The 25,000-nt window shown below is 38.8% G+C and overlaps 1 protein-coding gene across 1 annotated transcript in view; it reads right to left on the reverse strand.

Annotated features, from left to right (window-relative positions):
* The window catches only part of LOC137642596 (uncharacterized), a 176,806-nt gene that overhangs the window by 131,708 nt on the left and 20,098 nt on the right, over nucleotides 1-25,000 (reverse strand). The window lies entirely within an intron of this gene.

Raw genomic sequence — 25,000 nt, forward strand, 5'->3', positions numbered from 1 at the left:
TCTCTCTCTCTGCAATACCCATAGTATAACCGTATTTAAAGGGGCACAACCAGATTTACCACAGAGAAAACTAAAGATGGTCGAGGGGGGGGACAGAGTACGGCTCCCTTGGATTTGCCTACCTTGGAGGAGGAAGAGAACCGTCTCCCCAACAAAGTAAATGTTTTTTGAGCAAGTGTCAGAGTATAATTATACCTTTAAGTGAACTGACAGAAAGGCGGATTCTTCCACCATTCCGTAGCTTGACAGTTAAAACATATTTATGGTATTGCATATGCATCAATTCCATCTGAATGTACAGTAGATCTGGGGAGGCTGAGTCCTTTAATAGAGATTTAGCTAAAATCAGTGCATGGTGCAAATTATGGGGCATGAAATTGAGTCCTAGCAAAACTCAAAGTATGATTATAAGTAGGTCAAGGACAGTGGTTCCTCAACATCTGGATCTCAGCATTGGTAATGTTTCTTTAACTTTGTAAAACACTTGAAATTTCAGGTGTGATTACCCACAGTAAATTTACTTTTGGAGAAACACATTAGGCCTGTGCCTTCTTCAATTGCACAAAATATTGGCTTATTGAGAAAGTCAAGATGTTTGGTGATCAATTTATTCTGAAAGTGTTATAATTTTTTTATTCTACCTTCTTTTGAGTATTGTTCTCCTGTCTGGTCTTCAGCTGCTGATTCTCATCTTAATTTGTTGGACAGGAACTTACGGTCTATTAAATTTCTTATTCCCGATTTTGATTTTAAATCTGACACCGTCGTTCAATTAGTTCATTATGCATGTTGCATAGATTTTTTATTATTCTGACCATCCTTTACATTCAGATCTTCAAGGACAGTTCCATCCTGTTCGTAACACTAGACAGCAGTTCATTCTAATAGTCAGGCCTTCTCCATCATGAGGCTCAATTCTACACAGTATTCTAGAAGTTTTTAACCAACTGTGGCTAAGTTGCGGAATGCTCTTCCTAATCAGGTAGTTGAATCCATAAAACTTCAAAAGTTCAAACTTGCACCAAATGTTTTTATGTAGAACAAGCTGACATGACTTTTTATAGTTTATTCATGAAATATCTGTTTTGATATTGTTACTGTTTTTAAACAGTTTATTCTAATTGTTTAATTATTTTTCAAATCGTTTATTTATTTCCATATTTACTTACCTCACCGGGATACTTTTCCCTGTTGGAACCCTTGGGTTATAGCATTTTGCTTATCCAACTAGGTCTGTAGCTTAGCTAATAATAATAATAATAATAATAATAATAATAATAATAATAATAATAAGCTTTATATTATCTTCTCAGGAATAATTTTGGAAATATATCAATAACGTCTATTCGTTTTACTACTAAATTCGTTAATAAAGTTAGAAACTGAAACGTATTATCCATCTGTAGTTCTCCAAAAAGGACTCAATATGCGTACGTATGTAATGTATTTGCCTTATGACTTTTTTCTCATACAGGGAGTGACACAATACGATACCCTTGTTGCGTGTCTAGACTGAATTATAAACACTGACCAATACATGTAAATCATACCAAATTCACTTGTTTACGAGAGAGAGAGAGAGAGAGAGAGAGAGAGAGAGAGAGAGAGGAGAGAGAGAGAGAGAGAGAGAGAATGCAATGCACCAGCAGAGCACATCAGGAGAAAGCAAATGTTACGCTAATTTGCACTCTTCTAATTTGAGGTTTCTTCGATGAAGATTTTCCAAAGTTATTTGAAGTATGAATGGTATGGGGAAATAGCGATTACACACACACACACTCTGTGTATATATATATATATATATATATTATAGAGAGAGAGAGAGAGAGAGAGAGAGAGAGAGAGAGAGAGAGAGAGAGAGAGAGAGAGAGAGAGAGAGGAGAGAGAGAGAGAGAGAGAGAGAGCATATAAATAACTGATTAAAGCAGCGCTTTTCTAGAAATCAGAACTAGTAAAACGAAGATTGAATATTCAGACATAGAATAAAATCTCCCCAGTTTTACTGAGATAAGTAAAAATAAGATTCACACGCACAAGAAAACAAAAAGGGAAATATGCAGTTTAATACCCAACACAAAAGATTTATGTGTATAATTTACTGTCCAAAAAGATGATCTTAGGTAAGATCATCCTCTCCTACGTCTTTCGACGCAAAGAGCCTCTGTTAGAATTCGCCAGTCATTTCTATCTTAAGCTTTTAAATCAATACTTCTCCATTCATCACCTCGTAATTCTCGTTGCATAGACCTCAACAATGTAGGCCTGGGTCTTCCAACTCTTCTAGTGCCTTGGGGAGCCCAGAAGAAAGTTTGGTGAACTAATCTCTCTTTGGTAGTGCGAAGAGCATATCCAAACCATCTCCATCTATCCCTCATCATGATTTCATCTACATATGGCAGTCGAGTCATCTCTCTTATGGTTTCATTTCTAATCTCTCCTCCCATTTAACTCCCTATGTGCTTCTGAGGGCTTTTTTCTCAAATCTACTAAATCAGTAGGATATTGTTTCCATGTCATACCCAGACTAATGCCCATACAGTACCGTAACACCGATCTCATTAAACTGATATATAGCCTGATTTTTTTTTATGAAATTTCAGGCGATTTGATTTCCAGATTTTACTTAAAACCTAGCCATTATCTGATTTGTTTTTTTCAATCTTTCATCAAACTCTAATTCTAAAGATCCTGTATTAGAGATCATGGTTCCTAAATATTTAAATGATTCCACCTCATCAAAGATACCATACACAATTGCAACAATGAAGGTACTATACCAAAAAAAGGATGCTATAAAATATTGGCCACGATTAAAAATACAAAATCTAAATGGTTGTTAAGGGTAAGTTATTCTGTAAGAAAGCAATTCCCGGATCACGTCTTGAGCTGTGGCTTTCATAGCACGAATTCTCAGACCTGATGTACAGCTTTAGGTCCTTATTTTTTTCTTGCATTGTTGTCAATGGAGGTAAATTTTCAATACGTTTTATTAATCTTCTAATCTTTATTTTTTCTTCTCACTGCATATTCTATCGACACTTGCTTTCTTGGTCATTTGCCTTTAAGGATGGTTATATATGAATGTTGACTCGATTTTCACACATATACTGATAATAATAACAACTTTGACCCATTCCTAAAATCTCTGAACCTCCACGAAAAGACCTAAAGAAAAGTCCTTTCAAGAAGAAAGTGACTTTGGCTAGTATTCTCTTATAAACTAAGCTATGAAACTTGGGTGACTGCGATACAACGGGGAGTGCGAGCACTCGTGCGTGCTAACACTCTGGTGGGAAGCCTCTCTTTTGCAACATCAGCATCACATAAAGGATGCAATACCCACTTGCACAATTCCAAGTTGAACAGGACAAAAATCCCATTGCCATCATTACAAAATAAATAACTTAGGATCTATAACTAAGATCTTTCGACGACGGGAGAAATCCTCCGGCAAAAGCTTGAATGATACGCAATATGAACATCTGCCTCATCACTGAAAAATATAGCAATAATAATAATATATGATTGATAAAGTGTTACTGAGTTACTACTATATATATAATATTATATACACTAAAATAACTATAATAAATACACCATTCCTATCGATAAGAGCCTTAATGTCGTTCTTCTTAACTTTGGAATCTCAACAATGTCCTTGAGACGCCGAGTCTGGGAGGAATAAAAAAGGACGCCATAAAACTCAGTTCAGCCAAAGCAAAATCCATTGCGGAAACTACAGTACTCTGCACCACCAAAATAAAAAGGCGGGTGACAACTTCAGCGGCTCCACCTTCAGAGGGTAACCTTGCCACCATTAAGAAAAAATGAGGGTGATTTAACTTTTTCACTCTGGCTTAAATTCAAAGGACACTGTTCTCCAGCCTTGAGTACGTAATGACGGGAGTCGATTATCATGGCAACCAAGACTTTTAAGGAAAAAAATCGCTCTTTGTGCAAATATCGCGTTAGACTTTCACTCTGGGAGAAGTGCAACAGAAAGGGGCGCTGGGAGGGAATTCTCCTAATTGGACACATTGCCAAACGATGGTTCATGTCCATGTGCATAATATACAAACGTACACAGATATGGGAACAGAGTATAAAAAATATTCTCGAGCAATGTCCTCTACAAGGAATTGTTTTCATAGCAGAGAGAGAGAGAGAGAGAGAGAGAGAGAGAGAGAGAGAGAGAGAGAGAGAGAGAGAGAGGAGAGAGAGAGACATGAATTTTTAAATTTAAAATTAATTTTCGAACACTTACCTGTATAACTTAATTCAGCCGATCACATCTGTGTCGGCTCCAAACAGATATAACTAATTAGGTGACTAATTATCTTACCCTCATTGATTGTGACCAACCGACAATTGGACCAAAAAGTCTCATTAAGATTGAGTTAATAAAATTAAGGAAATCTCGATAAAGAATGAAACTAAAGCACAATACCTGCAGACTTTTTGGAACGAACGGTCGTCAAAATCTTTAGCCCTGACGGCTTTAACTGTTTAACAGGTAACTGCTTGTCAATTAGAAAATTGACAGTTGGTCACGTGGTCCTCTATCCCTCCCCCACCAATGGTGGGGGTGCATCCCTCCACCAACCGGTTATTGAGCCATTCTTTAAGAATATGTTGTCGTAAAGCTGCTTATGATAATGTGGGGAGGTGGGAAGGGTCTTCCATTAAGTTATACAGGTAAGTGTTCGAAAATTAATTTTAAATTTAAAAATTCATTTGTCTCACACTTAACCTGTATAACTTAATTCAGCCGATTACCAGCATTTATCCTGGATGGAGGGCATAAGTAGAAATATAAACAGCTGATATAATTAAGTAATCTTTAAAGAATACAAACAGACCTGAGAGGACCTCAGAGTAGTTACCTTGACTGATATAGGACATCTCCATGTGTTGTAGTGAACTGGATCCCCAACAGTCAAGTTTAGTCATGGCTGGGTCAGTCTTAACGCCTAGTCGACTAACTACCCTATTCTAAACTAAGTTCCTAACCTTGTATCAACAACTTGCATACGTCGGTTAAGTCCGTTAGTTTAGTCATATGTCTCTGAAGTAAGGTAGGTGTAGGCCCCCGATGGGCCGTCACTACCTTACTTCCTCTCATGCATTTATACAACCTGCCTACGCGAGGTTTTCATTCGCACGGAGTGAGCCCTTATTCATATCCCATCTCATTCATGCCTTACATTCTTCCTTACATACACTAAGTATTTAGGGTAGAAGGCCAAGTAGATGTTAACCAACAATTTCTCCAGCTGCGACAATTGGACCGAGAGATCTTATGTTGTCATACACCAACTCCACGTCCTTAAGGTAGTGGGAAGCAAAAACTGTATTCCCTTTCCATAGAGCAGCATTCAGGACGGACTTCAATGAAGAGTTCTTCCAAAAAGAAAGAGACGTGGAATAACCCCTCAGACTGTGGGTACCTCTTCCCTTCTTGGACGCACAGCCTGATAAAGATTGGGGAGAAGCCTTTGCTATGAGTCTCCTGATAAAGAAAGAAACAGCATTTTTCGTCATGGCCTTCGACTGTAGTTTAGGGGAGACGAAGAGAGCCCGGGGTCTGTGAGGGATAGCCTTGGTTCTGGCTAGATAATAGCGTAAGGTTCTCACTGGGCAGTACAGTCTCTCCTCTTCCAGATGCCCAACAGTTTCACTTAAAGAGGAAAGAAGAAACTCTCTAGGAAGAGGGTTGGACTCTGATTCCGTCTTGGCTCTGAATTCTGGAAGGTACGTAAGGACCATGTCCTTTCCTCTTGTTCCTACAGAAGCAGAGATGGCTTGTATCTCTCCCAGTCTCTTGGCTGTAGCTAAAGTAACCAAGAAAAGTGTCTTGGTAGTCAAGTCTTGAAGAGAAGCTAACCTGAGAGGTTCAAAGGGAGCCCCAGCTAGAAGCTTGAGAACCACATTCAAGTCCCACATGGGAGGACTAATGGAAATCTTGGGAACCTCAATCTCAAAAGATCTGATCAGGTCAGAGAGAATAGGGTCCTCAAAAACCTCACCAAAAGACAGCCTAAACACAGAGGCTAGTGCCGACTTATAAGCTTTAACGGCCGACACTGAAAGCTTTCTCTCCTTCCGTAGATAAAGAAGGAAATCCGCAATCTTTGGAACTGTAGGTCTAGAAGAGGTGTGGCGGTTCCTCTTACACCAACCTCTATAAACTACCCACTTACGCTGGTAGTTCAAATTGGTAGAGTGTCTTCGTGCCTTGGTGAGCTGTTCAGCCACTGCTGAAGATACTCCCCTCGCTCTAGCGATACGCTTGACAGTCTCCAGGCGGTTAGAAGTAACGAGGACGGTCGAAGGTGGAACCTGTGGAAGTGAGGTTGGCGTAAGAGGTCGTACCTGACAGGCAACCTCCTTGGAATGTCTATGGAAAGTTCTAGGAGTCTTGCAAACCATTCTTTCTGAGGCCAGAACGGGGCTACCAGGGTCATTGTGCACCTCTGCGATGACTGAAATTTGTGTAAGACCTGGTCTATCATCCCTAATGGTGGAAAGGCGTAAGTCTGAAGGTCCCTCCAGTCTTGAAGCATAGCGTCGACCCCTGCAGATTGAGGATCTGTCTGAGGGCTGAAATAAGCTGGAAGACGGAAATTTAAAGCAGTTGCAAACAGGTCTATGTTTGCTGGCCAAAGGTGAACAAGGCGATCTACTACCTCCTGACAAAGAGTCCATTCGGAACCTAGCACCTGGTCCCCCCTGCTCAGAGCATCCGCAATGACATTCTTCTTTCCCGGAATGAATTGAGGTCGGAGAATAACGTTGTGATCCTCTGCCCACTGTAGGATCTCCTGAGCGAGAAGGTTGAGAGGTTGGGACTTTGTTCCTCCTTCCTTCTTCAAATAGGAGATCGCGGTGGAGTTGTCTGCATACACTGCGACTACCTCGGATGTACACAGAGGAGTGAAATGGAGAAGAGCCTCCCTGATTGCCTTGAGTTCTCTCCAGTTTATGGACCTGGAGATCTGGGAAGGAGTCCATAAACGAGCAATGCTCTCCTGCTCTAGAGAAGCTCCCCATCCTATGTCTGAAGCGTCTGTATGCAGAACAAGCGTAGGTTCGAGGACTTTGAGAGACAGTCCTGCATTCAAGTGTATCTCCTGGGACCACCAAAGAAGATCCTCCTGACTGCGTGCTGTCCACTGAATTTGTTTGGTGTTGTCCTGCCAGTCCCAATGTTGTCTCAATGTGAATTGAAGATCCCTCATACGGCGTCTTCCGTTGGGAACTAGTAACGTGAGAGAAGCAAGGTGGCCTAGAAGGCTCATCCATAGAGAAACTCTTGGGGTCGGAAGTAACAAGAACTCCTCTATAATTCTCCTGAGGTTGTCTTTCCTCTCTTGAGACGGGAAGACCCTTAAGAGAGGAGATACAATCTTCATTCCCAAATAAGTCGTCTGTTGAGATGGTGTGAGAGCAGACTTCTTGTAGTTTATCTTTATTCCCAGAGTCCTGCAAAGATCCAGGACCAATTCCTTCACACGAAGAGCTTCCTGAAGGGAAGGAGATAGGAAGAGCCAGTCGTCCAGATAGCGGCACATCCGAATACCCATCCGGTGGAATTTGGCTGCAACTGGGGCCATGATCCTGGTGAAGACCTGAGGAGCCGTTGCCAGTCCGAAGCAGAGACACTTGAACTGCCAAGTCTCCTCTCCCCAGCGGAAGCGCAGAAGATGGCGAGAGTCCTGATGAATTGGGACTTGGAGATAAGCATCCTGGAGGTCGATGGTAAAGAACCAGTCCTCTTCCCTTATAGCTAGAAGAACCGTCTTCGGAGTCTCCATCTTGAACTTCGTAATCTCTACGAAGGGGTTGAGGATAGAGAGATCGATGATGGGTCTCCACCCTCCTGAAGCTTTCGTCACCACAAACATGTGGCTGTGAAAACTCCAGGAGTTGGGCGGGGCTAGCTCTATGGCCCCTTTGTACTTCAGCTGAAGCATCTCCTCCCTGAGCGCTTGTTGCTTTACGGACCTGCCGGAGTAACTGATGGATGGTGGCGAATGACTGGTCAAGGGTGGTTGAGACTTGAGAGGTATCCTGTACCCCTCCCTTAGTACGATGGTCACCCAAGGGTCCGAATTCAGGGCCTCCCAAGCCTGCCAATGATGTTGTAAGCAGCAACCCACTTGTACGTGTTCGTGTGAAGGAACTGGCCCCTATTTCTGAAAACCCTTTGGGACAGGGTTCTGTGAGGACCTAAAGTCCTTCTTCTTGTCCTGTTTCCTGGCTTGGAAATTTGATGAAGCAGCAACTGTGGACTTCTGCTTCTTCCCATATCTATTATCATTTCCTCGACCTCCTTGCTGAGGAATAGGGCGTTTGCCCGAATCCCTCTGAGGGTAGGGCTGTTTCTGTTGCGGCTTAAATGAAAGTGATTTCTTTAACAAGTCATTTAACATATCTTCCTTCCGCATCTTGGAAGACAGTTGGGCCCGAGAGAGAACATCCTCCAGAATAGCAGGTTCAAAAAGGTGATGTCCAAACATCTGGGATTCCCTTAGTAGATCTTTATGACGTATGGAGAGAGAAGCAGGGGCCCTGCTGAGATAATGGTCCCTTCTTTTACCAGTCAGGTAAGCCTCGTGGAAAGTAGACTCTTTCATCTGGTCCTCAAGGCAGCGCCCAATAGACCTGGCTATCTGGAGGTAGAGAGGTCGATGCGTTGTGAGGAAAGAAGGTTCCTTCAGAAAAGCTGTCAAAACATACCACAGCCAGGCCAGCATGTTCCCAATCTCCTGTATTCTTCTAGTGGAGGCTTCCAGTCTCTTGCACTCTTCCACAGAGATACCAACCAAGGCACGTTCACCCTTCACTCGTGAGGGTAACACGTCCTCAAAGGAGGGGTTGAGAGGGGTGGGAGCTGGACCGTAAGACTCTTCTTCCAGCTGCAGGTATCTCTTGGTCTTGCCTAGAGCAATGGTGGGGTATGGAATGCGTCCGGCCTGACATCTTTCCTTTGCTCGTTTCCTGACTCCCTGGCGAGCTAATTCTAAGGGTTCTGATGGGGTCCATTTGGGTAATCTGTCAAACTTCTGTTTCTCTAGACCCTGAACAAAACGATTCAGGGGGGGCTTAGAGGAAGCAGGAACCTCCTTCACTTGACGAACACTCTCTGGGAAGGCATTCTCGGAAAGACTCATCAATTCCCTGAAGGAATTAGGGATCAAAGTTTCAAGAGCTGTGTCATCCATCTCGTCATCCTGAAGAATTCTAAAATTTCTCCGCTGCTGCCCAAAGTCTCCTGGAGAATTCAGCATCTCCATCATTGGGTGATGAACCTGTAGAAGGAGACCTGTGATCATGCCGGGTCCTTGGCTGAGAACGTTGCGAAGATCTGGGGCTTCTGGTAGACGAAAGATGTCTACTCCTGGAAGGGGAATGGCTTGGGGAGAGACGTCTCCCAGTACTACTGGATAAGGACCGACGAGAATGTTTGTTAGGAGATCTATGGTGGGATCTAACAGATGAACGGCTAGGTCTCTGGTCCTTCCAATGAGACCTGGAATAAGGAGAAAGGTGGTCTGGGGAATGATGGGACCAACTCCGGTTGCTTCTCCTTGAAGACTGGCTTCTGGACCTTCGGTCAGAGGAAACACTGGAGTCCCTCAGGGACCTGAGGGATGAAAGTCCGGGTGTGCGGCTTGAAGAGTGACGAGATAAGTCTCTATGATAGGGTCTTGATGTGGATCTACCCTCAGGAGACATGCTTGAGTTGGACTGAAGAGAGGATTGCCTCCTACTGCGAGACGAGCTTCTATGAGAATATTTCCTGCGACTGGAACGCGGAGAAGACTTCACTGGGTCTGAAGGTTCATGGTCCTGCGAAGGCCCAGGGGAGCTCCCTCGTCGACAATTAGGAGAACGAAATCTTGACCTCCCTGGGTCTGAAGATAAAGGAGCTTGCGACGGAGTCGGGGTGCTCCCTCGCTGACGATGGGGAGAACGAAGTAGCGATGGGGTTTCTTCGTCCAAGTTGCTCATACACCCATCAGGGGTGATGGCGAACTGGACCTGCGACCTGCCCTGCTTTGGGGAGGGGATCACCTCACGGTGTCCGCTCGCCTCAGCGACTGGCGTACCAAGGGCAGGTGCAGAGCTGGAAGGCAATACAGGAACATTTAAAGCATTAAAGCAATTCACTAAAGAGGAAATGTCCTCACTCACCTTTGAGAACTTAGCCTCCCAAATAGCTTGCACTTTCTCAAGACAACTTATAAAAGCATTAGAACACTCGGCGGTAACCGTTGTAGCAGGAGAAACGGACCGGGCAACATCTACCGAGGAGCTAAAACTACTAACCCCTCCTACCGGGACATTGTCCTCCGGAGGATCTACCCCCTCCCCTAAGGCTGAACTAATCTCCTGGGAAGGAGAAGACCTAATCTCGTCCTCCGGTAGGCCACTCTTCGTGGTCTTACTCGACTTATAACTACTACGTTTCTTGGCTAAAGAATCCATATGCTTAACATATAACTTACGGTCTTCTTTAGACCAACCCTTACACTCGTTACAAGTAACATTAATGTCACACTTAATACCCCTACATGATTGACAAAGAGAATGAGTATCAAAGGCAAACTTTCTACTTATCCTAGTCGAACAATTAGTGCAGGAGCGTCGAGTCTCAGAGTCAGATGGCATATTCATAAATCACTAACACCATCAAAGGATCCAAAATCACTTGAAGACGACAAATCCAAGGTGTAGTCGTTAACAAAACCAAAAAGAATTCAATTATATCAGAGTGTTGGAGCGAAAGCACAAACGTGCTTCTGTGACAACAGATGAATAAAGAATGGCTCAATAACCGGTTGGTGGAGGGATGCACCCCCACCATTGGTGGGGGAGGGATAGAGGACCACGTGACCAACTGTCAATTTTCTAATTGACAAGCAGTTACCTGTTAAACAGTTAAAGCCGTCAGGGCTAAAGATTTTGACGACCGTTCGTTCCAAAAAGTCTGCAGGTATTGTGCTTTAGTTTCATTCTTTATCGAGATTTCCTTAATTTTATTAACTCAATCTTAATGAGACTTTTTGGTCCAATTGTCGGTTGGTCACAATCAATGAGGGTAAGATAATTAGTCACCTAATTAGTTATATCTGTTTGGAGCCGACACAGATGTGATCGGCTGAATTAAGTTATACAGGTTAAGTGTGAGACAAACGACATTTTCACCTAAACAAAACCAAGAACAAAAAAAAACACAAAGCTTTAAAGAGAATATAGGTCAACAGAGATCCTAAGACCTTTCCATTTTCCTTCTTTATTGAGGTTTTCCCTCTAGAGGAAAAACATCATGGGTTTGAATTTACGTCAGCTGTGACCTCGCCGGACGGTTGAACATACGTACGTACGTGTGTGCGTGTGTGTGTATTTGTTTCCTGCCATATTTCAGTTGTGACTCCCTTCTGCCAACCTTAAACTTTTGTTGAGAAAAGCTGCAGCAGTTTTTGTAAATGCTCAATGTGGCCGGCTAGCGGCCACCTATACGACTAATGAGTAGGGTATTCAACTCATCAGCTCAGGATGGAGTTGCGATACACACTTTCACACCATTACAGATGGTTAATCAAGCGATTTTAATGGTGTACACACATCGCTGTCGAAAGAAGCAACACCGTTGGCAAAATTAGCAATAACGACAATAACCACCGATAGTAAAATAAACAATTCCCAGAACAACAAAACGGGACTACTGTAGTAAATCTATGAACCTCAATATGACATTGGGGGATTCAGTGTATTTGTTTCGCTGTCCATGAAATATTCAAATATCTACTAGACAGAAAAAAATAAAGCAGCATATGGCAATGAATTTAAACAATACTCGCAACCAATTATAACCACATGGAAATTAGTTCTAAAATCTTCTATCTAAAAATGCATAAGAGGGAAATGTTAATATTATAAGCAAGCCATTAGAAAATCTGATCTTTTTAAATCAGAATTTTGACACTGCACGTAATTGCAACTAAATCTCTATTGAATATTGCTAATCATTCTGAATAATAATTTATATATATATATATATATATATATATATATATATATATATATAAATATATATATATATATATATATATATATATATATAAATATATATATATATATATATATATATATATATATATATATATATATATATATATATATACACAGTATATATATATATATATATATATATAGAGAGAGAGAGAGAGAGAGAGAGAGAGAGAGAGAGAGAGAGAGAGAGAGAGAGAGAGAGAGAGAGAGAGAGAGAGAGAGCAAGTTTATCTTTTCTAAACTCGGGTTCCTTTACCTGGGTAACTAGTAAGAATTCAACAAAATAGCAAGTAAGACAGCATGAAGGGCAATCATAACAGTCTAACGATGTGTTGGCTAATGAAAGACGTGAGAACCCGGCCAAATGATAAAAAGGTCCGCTTCGACACAACAAATGGGGGGGGGGGGCAGAAAAAAAAAAGAACAGAGCACAAAAATACCGACCGACCTTTCATTGAAAGTTCGAGGTAAATAATGAAGCCAATCGGGACAGCTTAAGGAGCATGAGCCCGTGCTGACATAAGGCACTACCACAAATAGCAGACATAATTATGCTAGACGTGAAATGATTGTCTATTTTGGGCTAGTATAACACAGAGTTGGGTTAAATCCGGAAACCGCTACCTGTCGAGACTTTTAAAACTGCAATATCTTTTGAGCCAGAAGCTGGAGAACAAAGAGACCATGAAACAAAACATTTAATCTAAAAAAGTTACGATTTCTGTTAAATAATACTGATAATGACGGAATAAAATCTCAGCCTTATTGTAAAACGGACCAAAATCACAGATACAACTCATAAAGTACTTAACAAATTCCTTTGAACTACATTAACCTATTGAAAATATTTCAAACTATCTTCTGCAGTCTAATTAATTTAAATATTCAAAACACCATTTCAGTTCTCAATTTAATCTAAGCTACAAGGAAACTTTCACATACAGGTACAGACGTCAGATTATGATTAATGTAACCTTGGTAATCCCACAATATGTTTATACAGTACCGGTACGCTAAATGTTCCCACAAAACCATTTTTATGAAAAAAACTTGTTCCAGTATTCTTGAACTGTGGAGGTAACAATTGACTTTGGAAGAAGGCCTTTGTCCAAGAAGAATAAACGTATAATTCTCATAATGACACAAATGCCCATCAATGTACTTGCTCATAGGAGTAGTCTCTCTCTCTCTCTCTCTCTCTCTCTCTCTCTCTCTCTCTCTCTCTCTCTCTCTCTCTCTCTCTGCTAGTACTGTACGTTTTGTTCTAGTTGTACGACTGCTTTCCAAAGGTGGCTGTAAACCTGATAGGCCACTGCCTCCTGCTCACCACAACCAATGATACTTCACATTCCAAGACAGTATAATAGTTGTAGAATGTTGAACTTGCTGAAAGTTAGTCAAGGAAAATCATTAACAATAAGGTTTATAGAAAAAGTCTATCACTCACTGCCAGAACATTCATTTTAGAAATAAAACTGGCTGATCATGTACGTAGGAACACGAAGTTGAGTAAAAATCATAAAGAGGTTTTCAAAATCAACGATGATACAGACGAACACATCAGAAGGAAAAGCTCTCTAAAAAATACCCATGAAATCATATTGTTCGCTGACATAATGATACCTGCAACCTTCAAACGAACTAAAGCCAAATATAAAGTTCTGAAAAGTCACCGTGAATTTCATATATGAATGATTAAGTTTTCTCTCTCTCTCTCTCTCTCTCTCTCTCTCTCTCTCTCTCTCTCTCTCTCTCTCTCATCAGTGCACTATTGAATTACTTATGACATTGAATATACTATTGGGCTAAAATCCATTTTATTGTCTACTCGCTCCATAATGGAACCTCGATCGAAATCGAGAAAAAATGTCACAGATGCAGAGACAGACATTAGCTCAAACCGAAAAACAAAATCCAAAAAAAAGAGCGTTGTCATGATCTTTTCCTAAAAAAAAACTCCAAAACCCTCGCCATACTTGGCCACGAATTAAGAATGGAGGGACGTAACAACCTTACTAAATATTATCAAGGTACACAGCTTAAAATGAAGTACTCTGGCCACTCGCTCACAGATAAATGTGCAAAAGACATAGAAAATAATCAATTATTTATGAGGACCAACTTCATAAACACAAACAGGTCCACTTGAATCTATCTTACGTACCTTCCATGGTTAAAGAGTACATTTTAAAGGGATTCAAGTACCTAGTGCTTTATAACAACCAACAAAATACATTTCCTCAGAAATACAATTAATTTAGTAAGGATTTCACGAGAAACTGCAAAACATTTTTTACTGTACTGGACATGGAGCGGTATAGTTTGATGCGTTGTTACCATTACATATCAATCAGTATCAATCAGCCTTTTTAACTAGAAACAAGTTACATATACTGTATATATATATATGTATGTATATATATATATATATATATATATATATATATACATGTATATATATACATATATATACATATATATATATATATATATATATATATATATATATATATATATATATATATATATATATATATATATATTATATATATATATATATATATATATAATCATCATCATCATCTACGCCTATTGACGCAAAGGGTCTCGGTTAGATTTCGCCAGTCATCTCTATCTTGAGCTTGTAAATCAATACTTTCTCCATTCATCTGAAACTTCACTCTTCATAATCCTAAGCCATGTGGGCCTGGGTCTTCCAATTCTTCTAGTGTCTTGTGGAGCCCAGTTGAAAGTTTGGTGAAATAAGCTCTCTTAGGGAATGCAAAGAACATACCCAAACCATTTCCATGTTGTCAAAAAGTATATGAACAAGTAAATCTCAATAAAAGAAAAAGATCACCCGATGCAAGTGGAATTGAGAATCAATTTCAGCGTTAAGCCATCAAGCGAGTCTTCTGGCTCAAAAAGAAATAAGAAAAGATCAAGGCAAGAGACCCATTCCGTTCAAAAAAAAAGGAAGGCATCGACCTGCGCCATTCATTAGCTTAGACCAAATAATCACAATGTCCTAATATTCGTGCTGATTTCCAATGCTGCAATAAACCAGTGTTTCCAAACCCTTTTTGGTTGCGACCTTAGATGCAGCCTTAACCTGGAGTAGCGACCCCAATTGTAATAATAAACCCAACCATTTCATGTTACAGTTATATGGGTAAGGTATTTTATGAGTCCGCCTCTTTTGTTACTGTGTCCAGTAGAATCTCTACCTTATCTTACTAAAGTAAATCAGTTACATTAATAAAAATAAAAATGTGAACATCTGTGTATTATTAGAACCCTTAGAAAACCCCTCGCGACCCTGGGGTTGGGATCCACTGCAATCAACATTCATCTGCCCTTCCGATTATACCAAATGCATATCAAAGTACAAACAAGCTAGTCGATATAGATGGAAATGGGTATCAGGTTTTGCTAGTAGACAGAAAAACGCATGCGAGCAGTTTACTCTGAAGGGTACCAGGTCAAAATATTTCTCTCTGTAAATGGAACAATACTATAGTATTGTAAGATAAACAGGATGACAACACTATCTAGTACAGCTGAAGAAGGTGTATGGTATCCAATATAAGTGTAGACTGGGATAGGTAACAAAAGGATTGATATGGGAATAGCAAAGCAGACTCAAGCCATTGAGAGGGTATGGACGAAGCATGTGTCATGCTCAAGACCATACTGGGAAGAGATCATGTTTATTAGCCTTCTCACAAGAAGGCTAAACCATTGAATAGTCTTTGCAACGTTGTTCTGGATGCCCCTGCTTCTCAAGTAGAGAACCTGTAATCAAGGTCCATTAAAGGACCTTGCCTGTAATGTTACTGCGAAAGTAACACTCGCCAAAAGTCTCACTACCTTCCACATTCATTATAGCTCATAGATGTATATCATAAATCTGTATGTTTGTCTATTTACTTATTTGGTCTTTTCATCTCTTGTTTGGTAATTGCCTTTAATGATTTCTCTTCAATAAACGGCCTTTTTACTATGTTCAAAAGAAATTGGTAACGCAAGTTAGTGACCTTGTATGCCTGTTCCATAATACAGCAAGTTCCTTTTCAGCAACATATTGGACAAAAGAAGTGAGTGAAATGATATGCAAATAAAAAATAAAGCTGTTTTTATACCTAAAATAGAGAAGCCTCCTATTTATTGGGCGGTGATAAGGATTCATTTCGGAACACACACACATCATTATTATTATTATTACTACTACCTAAGCTACAACCCTAGTTGAAAAAGCAAGATGCTATAAGCTTAAGGGCTACAGCAGGGAAAAAGAGCCCACTGAGGAAAGGAAATAAGGAAATAAATAAACGACATAAGCAATGAAAATTGAAAAAAAAAAAACATTTTAAAAACATTTACATTAAAACAGATATTTGATTTATAAACTATAAAAGGACTTATGTAAGCCTGTTCAACATAAACAAATATTTGCTGCGGGTTTTGAACTTTTGAGGATCTGCTGAGCTGATTCAACTACTCGATTAGGGAGATCATTCCACAACTTGGTCACAGCTGGAATAAAACTTCTAGAGTACTGTGTAGTATTGAGCCCCATGATGGAGAAGGCCTGACTATTAGAATCAACTGCATGCCTAGTGTTACGAACAGGATGGAACTGTCCGGGAAGATCTGAATGTGAAGGATGGTCAGAATTATAAAAAAATCTTATGCAACATGCATAGTGAACTAATAGAGTAACGGTGCCAGAGATTGATATCTAGATCAGGAATAAGAAATTTCATAGACCCGTAAGATTCCTGTCCAACAACTTGAGATGAGAATCAGCAGCTGAAGACCAGAGGAGGAGAACAATACTCGAAACAAGATAAAATGAAAGAATAAAAACACTTCTTCAGAATAGATTGATCACCAAAAATCTTGAAAAACTCTCAATATATATATATATATATATATATATATATATATATATATATATATATATATATATATATATATATATATATAATATATATATACACACAGTACTGTAAGTCTCCCAATTCATCAGTACCACATGAGATAAATATAAATGAAGCTTATCATTCTATCAATTATAAATGCACCATAAAGCAAAGCAATTTCTCTCCGGATCAACCTTTATATCAACAGGTGTTTACACAGAACAACCACCTGTAGCCCATGTTTCAAAAGGCAGATCTCTTCATGTCAGAGATTAAGCAACTTTCTTCACCGTTTATTTCCTCACCTACAATGTTGGTCCATCAAGCAATTGATTTCAAGGACATGAGAGAGAGAGAGAGAGAGAGAGAGAGAGAGATGAGAGAGAGAGAGAAGAGAGAGAGAGAGAGAGAGAGAGAGAATTTTGCCCCTCTATAAAAAAAATGGTTGAACAAAATGTTATGTATAACCAAACTATTTATTTCCCAATTAAAGTCAACAAATACCACAAAGCAATAGGTTAATCAATTGCAAACTTATCCTGCGAGATGCTACACTGTCTTTGCTTAACGTTAAAATAACAACTTTAGTCATTACGAAAATAAAATCTACATAAAATATAATTCATTACAAATAATAATAAACATGTAATGGGTTAATTACCGACAGCCTTCCTTTGAATGGTGTAAGCTTGATGTTCCAATTGAAGAAAGAATTGTAACATGGGATTCAAATGCAAAAGACTCATTAATAGGTAATCATGAACCGATAAATCGAACAGGACCACTCGAGCTACTTTTTTGTTTTGAATATGGATCATACAGAAACATAGTAGAAAAGTTGATTTCCGGTCTTTCTGTCCCTCGGGGTTACTACGGCCATTAAAAAACAAAAATCATTAATGGCAGAAAATGACTCGGCCAACTCATGGATACGACCTGTCCTTCACTGACAGAATGAAAACTCACATGAAACACCATAAAGTTCAAGAAGAAACTTTAATATTTTTCAACCTTTGCAAGAGCGTAGCAAATGAAACTAAGGTTGCTTTTACCAAAATCCCTAAAATGATAAACAATCAAAAATAAAGATAATTGCTTTAAAGATAACCAATGGTACGTAAACCTAGACCCAGATATCAACGATTATAAATTCAGGTGGCAGAATGGATTGCGAACTTAGGCCATTTAGCACCTTGCACTGAGGCATGTGAGACTATTCAGCCCCTAAGTGCAATCAGGAGAAAAGAAGTGGGACGGGTACATTAAAAGGAATATAAAGTAAGTGCTGTACAGATAGAGGCCCATTCAATGCTGAAGACACTTGAGTAATGTCTACAATGGCAATACTGTACTACTCTACAGACCTCAGATTGGAGGGGAAATCTGTCAGGAAGCTAATAAGAATTCCAATTTATGACAAGCGCCAAGTGCAAAGATAAGAAAAAAAATTACAGCCCGAAAAAAACCAATGCGTAATTTGTTGTAATCGTCCGCTGTTAAACAACAACACAGAAAGTATTAATATAATTTCATATGGTAGACAAAGGGTGCACAACAAAAACTACCCGACCCATCACGTACAACGCTTGACCACGGACTGTTTCCAAGGAGATTTCAAACCTGTAAACGTCAACGACGAAAGACGTTTCAACAATGCCTTGCCCAGACAACAATCACATTTCCTACACGTTAACATAAGGACAGTGAAATCAAAATAAAGGCACGATGACAAAATATGAATGAATGAATGCAGAGTACGATGCATAGCGACTTGAACATTTCCTGAGTGTGAGACATTGTCAACCAACCTCCAACCCTCCGTGGGGAAATAACATACAAATCTAGTCTCTTTTTTTATTTCCTAAATGATACGCGCAATTAGCCGGAATTTAAAAAAAAAAATACATTTCATTCCCTATTATTTCTTGATAACCTGCCTACCCCCCACCTTTATCCAATTCCTGGTTTCAAGACGACCTTCTGCGGGTATGAAAACACTTCTGATAGTTTAACTGATAGGTATACATAATAATTGAGAAAGATATATAGGAAAAATATCTGAGATACTTTTAGAGAGTAGCCGGAGAGAAAAAGAACAATGGCGACAGCAGCAGCAATGAAAGATTACAAAAACTTGCCCCAGCAAGAACACGAACGTGCTTCTATTAGGGAGACTTTACCTCTGTACTTGTTTGCCACCGAATCTAATGGTGCAAAAGTAAATGGAACCACAAAGAAAATTCACAAACATTAATGAATAAAGAACCAAAGTGAATCTACTGTTAAAGATAAGGGAAACCATGTCCAAGAACATGGTGTTTGAAGGGTTCACAATAACTTAGCACTGACGTATTAACCACGAAAACTCTACATAAAGTTCCGAGGAACCATGGGGACTTGATATCCAAAACGAGGGAACAATACACTGTATACTTTCCATCCAAAGCACAGTGAAACCTACACCAGCTTCAAAGGCCAAACAAGAGAGATGGAGCTCACAACAAGAGAACCCTTTGACACAGAAACCAAGGTGAACACACAGACTCCCCCTTCTAACCCATGGGGGAACCTAACAGCTTTTCATGCCAAAGTGCAGCATCTAAAAGGACCTCATCCAAAAAGATATATTCATTAGAACTTTCCACCATAGACTAAGGAACCACAAGAACTTTTCAATAAAAAAAAGAAAACCATGAGAACTTCACTCCGAAGCAAGATCGTCCCTAGACTCTACTGTATTTTCAACCACGAGGGAACTATGAGGCCTTCGCCCCCCCCCCCACAAAAAAAAAAGGAACCTTGGAAACTTCTCTCAAAATGACAGGACTTTTTACCCCAAATAAGAGATCTACTGGGACTTTTTATCCAAACAAGAACAACTCCACATCTAAAGAAGGGAGCCCAAGGTACTCTTTCAAGTCATAAAACGAGGAATGGTGCGATCACAATGGATTTTTTAATTCCAGAACGAACCAACAATGACAACTTCTAATTCAATAAGATGGGGTATATGAGTAACACATCCAAAGAGTAGGAAACATGAATTTTCCACCCTAAATAAAAAACAAACTCAAGGCGAGATAATCATACGAAATAAACATATCCAAAACTGGAGAAACCACAACTTCCCATACAAATATGGCGAAAATTTATTATTTCCCCTTCATAGAGATTTCGTCACAAGGAAAACGATGCGATCATAAGAATCCCACATACAAAGTAAAGGAAGTAATGAAAATAACTTCCCCCACCCCCCTAAAAAAGTCAAATGCACATCCATTTGAACTTGTGTCTTCAAAAAAAAAAAAAAAATAAAAAAAAAAAAAAAAAAAAAAAAAAAAAAAAAAAAAAACGCACAATCAATAAAGCATCCTCGTCAACTATGACTGAATGTTTGATCAGAATGAAGAAAAATATAAACAGACAATTGTGAGGCACCTTCCCCTATTTTCTCGGGTTCATTGGTCAGAAAGGAAGCAACTGAAGTGAAACCTACTACAATGATATAAACGAAGAAATCTTTAGAGCACCTCTATTTTCTAGGTAAGAATGAAAGCGTGTCTTTAGGGGAGATATAGGGTACCAACGATTATAAATAAATGACAAAAAAAAAAAAACTAGAAACTTTACAATTAATTTACTCGATGTAGCTTTTCCTTTTTGGGGGAATTGCAAACACAAAAACAGAGAGAGAGAGAAGAGGAGAGAGGAGAGAGAGAGAGAGAGAGAGGAGAGAGAGAGAGACGAGAGAGAGAGACGAGAGAGAGAGAGAGTGAGAGAGAGATATCCACATGTTCAGTTACTCTCCAATGGCTGCCGTACCTCGGAGTGTGTTTTGTCTGCCATCTACGTAAACAATGGGAGGGAAGTACAAGGCAAAACCTAAGAAAAGACGTCATTCGACAAGCTTTAGTTACATCTAGAGAGAGAGAGGAGAGGAAGAGAGAGAGAGAGAGAGAGAGAGAGGAGAGAGAGAGAGAGAGAGAGAGAGAGAGAGAGAGGTGCTGTAGAGTAGTACTACTTTCACGCCACCACCCAACAACACCCACGCCATCTTTACTCGGCAAAAGTTCTTCCGTTTCAAACGTAATTTTCTCTATCGCTGAACCTACTTTCCCTTCGTCACATCTCCTTAAGGCCTTCTGCTGCTGATGACAGAAATATATTGTTTACAATAGGACATTTCTTGCGTTTCGAACTCTTCAAAAACAAGAAAGATGAACAAAACTGAAATATCCCTGTTGAAATATCTACAAAGCAATAGCAGCAAGGTGAAAGAACAAAGAAGGCTCCATGTGTTTTTTAAAAGAACATTCATGCTGGGTAATATGTCACCTGTTGCTATTCTTAGAAGTGACACAATCATCTCGTCACGCACACAACAAAAGAGGGCCTTTGAAAACTATAAAATGGACACATATCTGTCAGTCAAGCAATGTGGAAAACGCCATTAGGTTCCTAAACCAATATGTGGCGGAGAGAGAAAGTTACGTCATCAAATGTCGGAAAGTCCTCTAACGTATATTTACTGTTCAGTATCACTTTCAATGGACAACAAAAATCAGAGGTTTAAAATATTCTGTGCTAAATGTTAAATCACACTCTTATTCTGTGTTGAAAAAGATCACATAGTTATATAACGGAATATTATTCTTAGCTTATTTATACGGAATCGTTTACAATGCTACTTACTATGATGTTGACATGCAATGGTGTTACACGAATCACGTGACAACATATATATATATATATATATATATATATAGTATATATATATATATACTATATACTATATATATATATATATATATATATATATATATTTATACTATTATCATTACTACTACTGATAATGACAATAATAATATCAGATGAAAAATTAAACGATAGTATTTTCAGCAATATAATAGGAAATGCAAAGTTGAAATTAGGAAACAGAAACATCTTGACTCAAGAACAAAATTATTTCGAAGTTGACTATAAAGACATTACTATTTTCTTCTCATAAACTCAACGTTTCATAAATTTACCTTAAAAGACATTCTTTAATGATAATCTGAAATGAAACTCTTAAAAGTTCACAAGCTTTACCTGTATATTTACATAATTAGAAATTTAAACCTATACTAACAACAACAACAACAACAATAATAATAAACTAAACCACTAACTGTAAAAGGGTTCGAAATGAGAAGAAAAAAGTGGAACTGTCTTCCAAGATGACATGGCGTCGCGTCGGGTGAAAGTACACAAGCTGAACTTGGTAAAACTAAAGGCAGTTTCAAAATCGACTTGGAGAAATCGCAGTGACTATTAATCTTAAATCAAATCCACAATAAGTTTTTTTTCCCACATTTTCCTCTATTCTAAACTTAGCATTATGGTATCATAATGGAGATGGTTTGATATACATTCTTAGTATAAACACATGAATTCGTCAGATACATGTGCAAAAGTTGTAGAATCAACTTGTATCTCTTAATAGCAGAGTTGATCTATTCTAATGTCTAGTTTTGTTCAGATTCTGGGCCATAGGTTCACATCGTAGCCCTTGTGTAAAAAAAATAAAGTCCCCTTAATGATTTCATTCCCAAGGTAGGGAGACTTCTATAAATTAAATTGTGGCCCCATGATTAATGTATGAAAGTCACGCGTGTTAGTGACAAACTACCTTGAAAAGACGAGAGTTACAAATTTTGCAGTAGGCTCTCATGGTGGAAATGGGTTCATTTCGATCTAAGTACAAACAGCTGAAATAGAAATGAATTATATATATATATATATATATATATATATATATATATATATATATATATATATATATATATATATATATAAATGGATAGAGGAATTTTCGTCCCACATGGATGTGAAAATAAAAGGCCTATCAGAAGTGATAGAATTTATATAGCGATGATAATAATGATGACCAGTTATTTACAATAAATTATGGCAAAGATGTAATGTGTGGAAAAAATTCTTTGTTAACATATTTTCAACAAAGATCAATTCTACAATAACGAAAAGTCTTGAAAATGGGGACCAAAAAGAGAGAAAACCGCACTCGATTGAGTAGAATAATCCCAAAGTTATCAATCTGAGTCAACACCTTATACCTCAAGTAGCACAAACACTGTCATTCAAAAATTAGTACAAATTGCACAAAGGAAATGCACTTACGACAGAAGAGGTTTTGCAATAGGACGTAACAATTCCCCAGAACAGATTGTAAAAGCCAATTAAGAACAATTATGTCTAGAATACGCCAGTCACGCCTTTACACAAGAGAGACTTCCCAAAAGACAACTGTCTGTCTGCTGATAAACCAGCAAAAGGACTTTATTATTAAAGCAAGCGGCACCAACAACGCCTCTAGCAATTAATCTGACTACAAAGGACAAAAACTACAGATCATGGCAACGCAATGTTTAGCACTGACCACACAAAGGAGTTGGACGCTTGGGCCACGCGTCGTCATCATTGCCAAGCTCACTTCAGTTTTCCCACTCGTTATCACACAATGCTCAGGGTGCAAACAATGCGGACATCACGCCCGCCCGCCCGCCAACACACAAACGACATATAAAGATTGTGACATCTAGATAAGGGGCAATCTTACGGGGACAGATAAGACACTGGGTAATGAACCCAAGCGAACTCAAAATATGCATAATAGCATCTATACATTTTGCTCACTAAACACCCCAATGTAAAATGTAATTTTAACCCAAAACTTCTGGAATAAAATGATTGTAAATAGAAACTAACTCCATGGACAAATCGTCCTCATCTCATATGCTTAATTAGTGGTGTAATGTCCGAGGCTTAAATACATTCGAACTGTGACATTCTGTCACAATAAAACCTGTTCCAATTTGACATACTTCCTACTACGCGTATTTACATCCCACCCATATGCCTGTGATAACGAACATGATAAGCGGGAAAATATTCCTAAACGAAAGAAATTCAGATAATTCTAATCAAGTTACCAAAAATGTTTCATACTTTACGCAAAGTTTTTAACCTTGGATAATCATCATCAAGTTGGGCGTCAAAATCCAACAAGCAAGGACATCTCAATGCCAAAAAAAGATATATGGACATGCGTAATTAGGGAAAATCTGGAATTATTATATTATTACAATGAATGTAAAATATATACCTATACACACAATAAGTGTGGTGTGTATATATATATATATATATATATATATATTACTATATATATATATATATATATATATCATCACCGTCTACTCCTAAGCTTCTCTCCTCTCTCTCTCTCTCTCTCTCTCTCTCTCTACTCTCTCTCTCTCCTCTCTCTCTCTCTCTCTCCTTCTTCTTTATTCACACATGACAAGATATTGAAAATGGAACTCTAAGTTGGCCTTGATGTTCTACTTTGCGCGCTTTATTATAACCAACAATGGGTGACGTCATTTTTACTGGAAGGCCGAACTTTTGTTCTAGCAAACTGGAAACGACTATTATAATCTTTTATGGGGTTAACTATTACAAGACGAATTGTGTGACGATGAAATACACGTTCTGTATACGCAATTTAAATAACAAACATTTCTTAACGGCCCTTACAAAAGGGTAGCTTTTTCAAGGCCTGGCTTAGGAAGTTTTTCAACAATAACGAAGGAAAAATAACTATAGCTCTCCTCTAATGTAGAATTTTTCCAGGATCTCGCCGATCTTTGTATTCTTTACAACAGATATTTGGCCTCAATATTCACAAGAGATAAGGTCGCTGCTCTCTGAATACGCAGCAGTAGTTCTCCTAAGATGAGCGTATACCACTTCAAACTTTGTAAGCCATGCTCAGAATGCAAATTACATATAGACGTCTCAGCCGTGTTGAAGAATCGTGTCCATCAAACAAATAACAGGCGCACTTCTAAAAGGCGTAGTCACTATCTAATCAATCAAGTAGGATACAAGAAGAATTTACCCGGAATGATATACCTTCTAACGATACATATATATTA

Source organism: Palaemon carinicauda, chromosome 6 (assembly GCF_036898095.1).
Source record: "Palaemon carinicauda isolate YSFRI2023 chromosome 6, ASM3689809v2, whole genome shotgun sequence".
In the NCBI taxonomy this organism is placed as follows: Eukaryota; Metazoa; Arthropoda; class Malacostraca; order Decapoda; family Palaemonidae; genus Palaemon; species Palaemon carinicauda.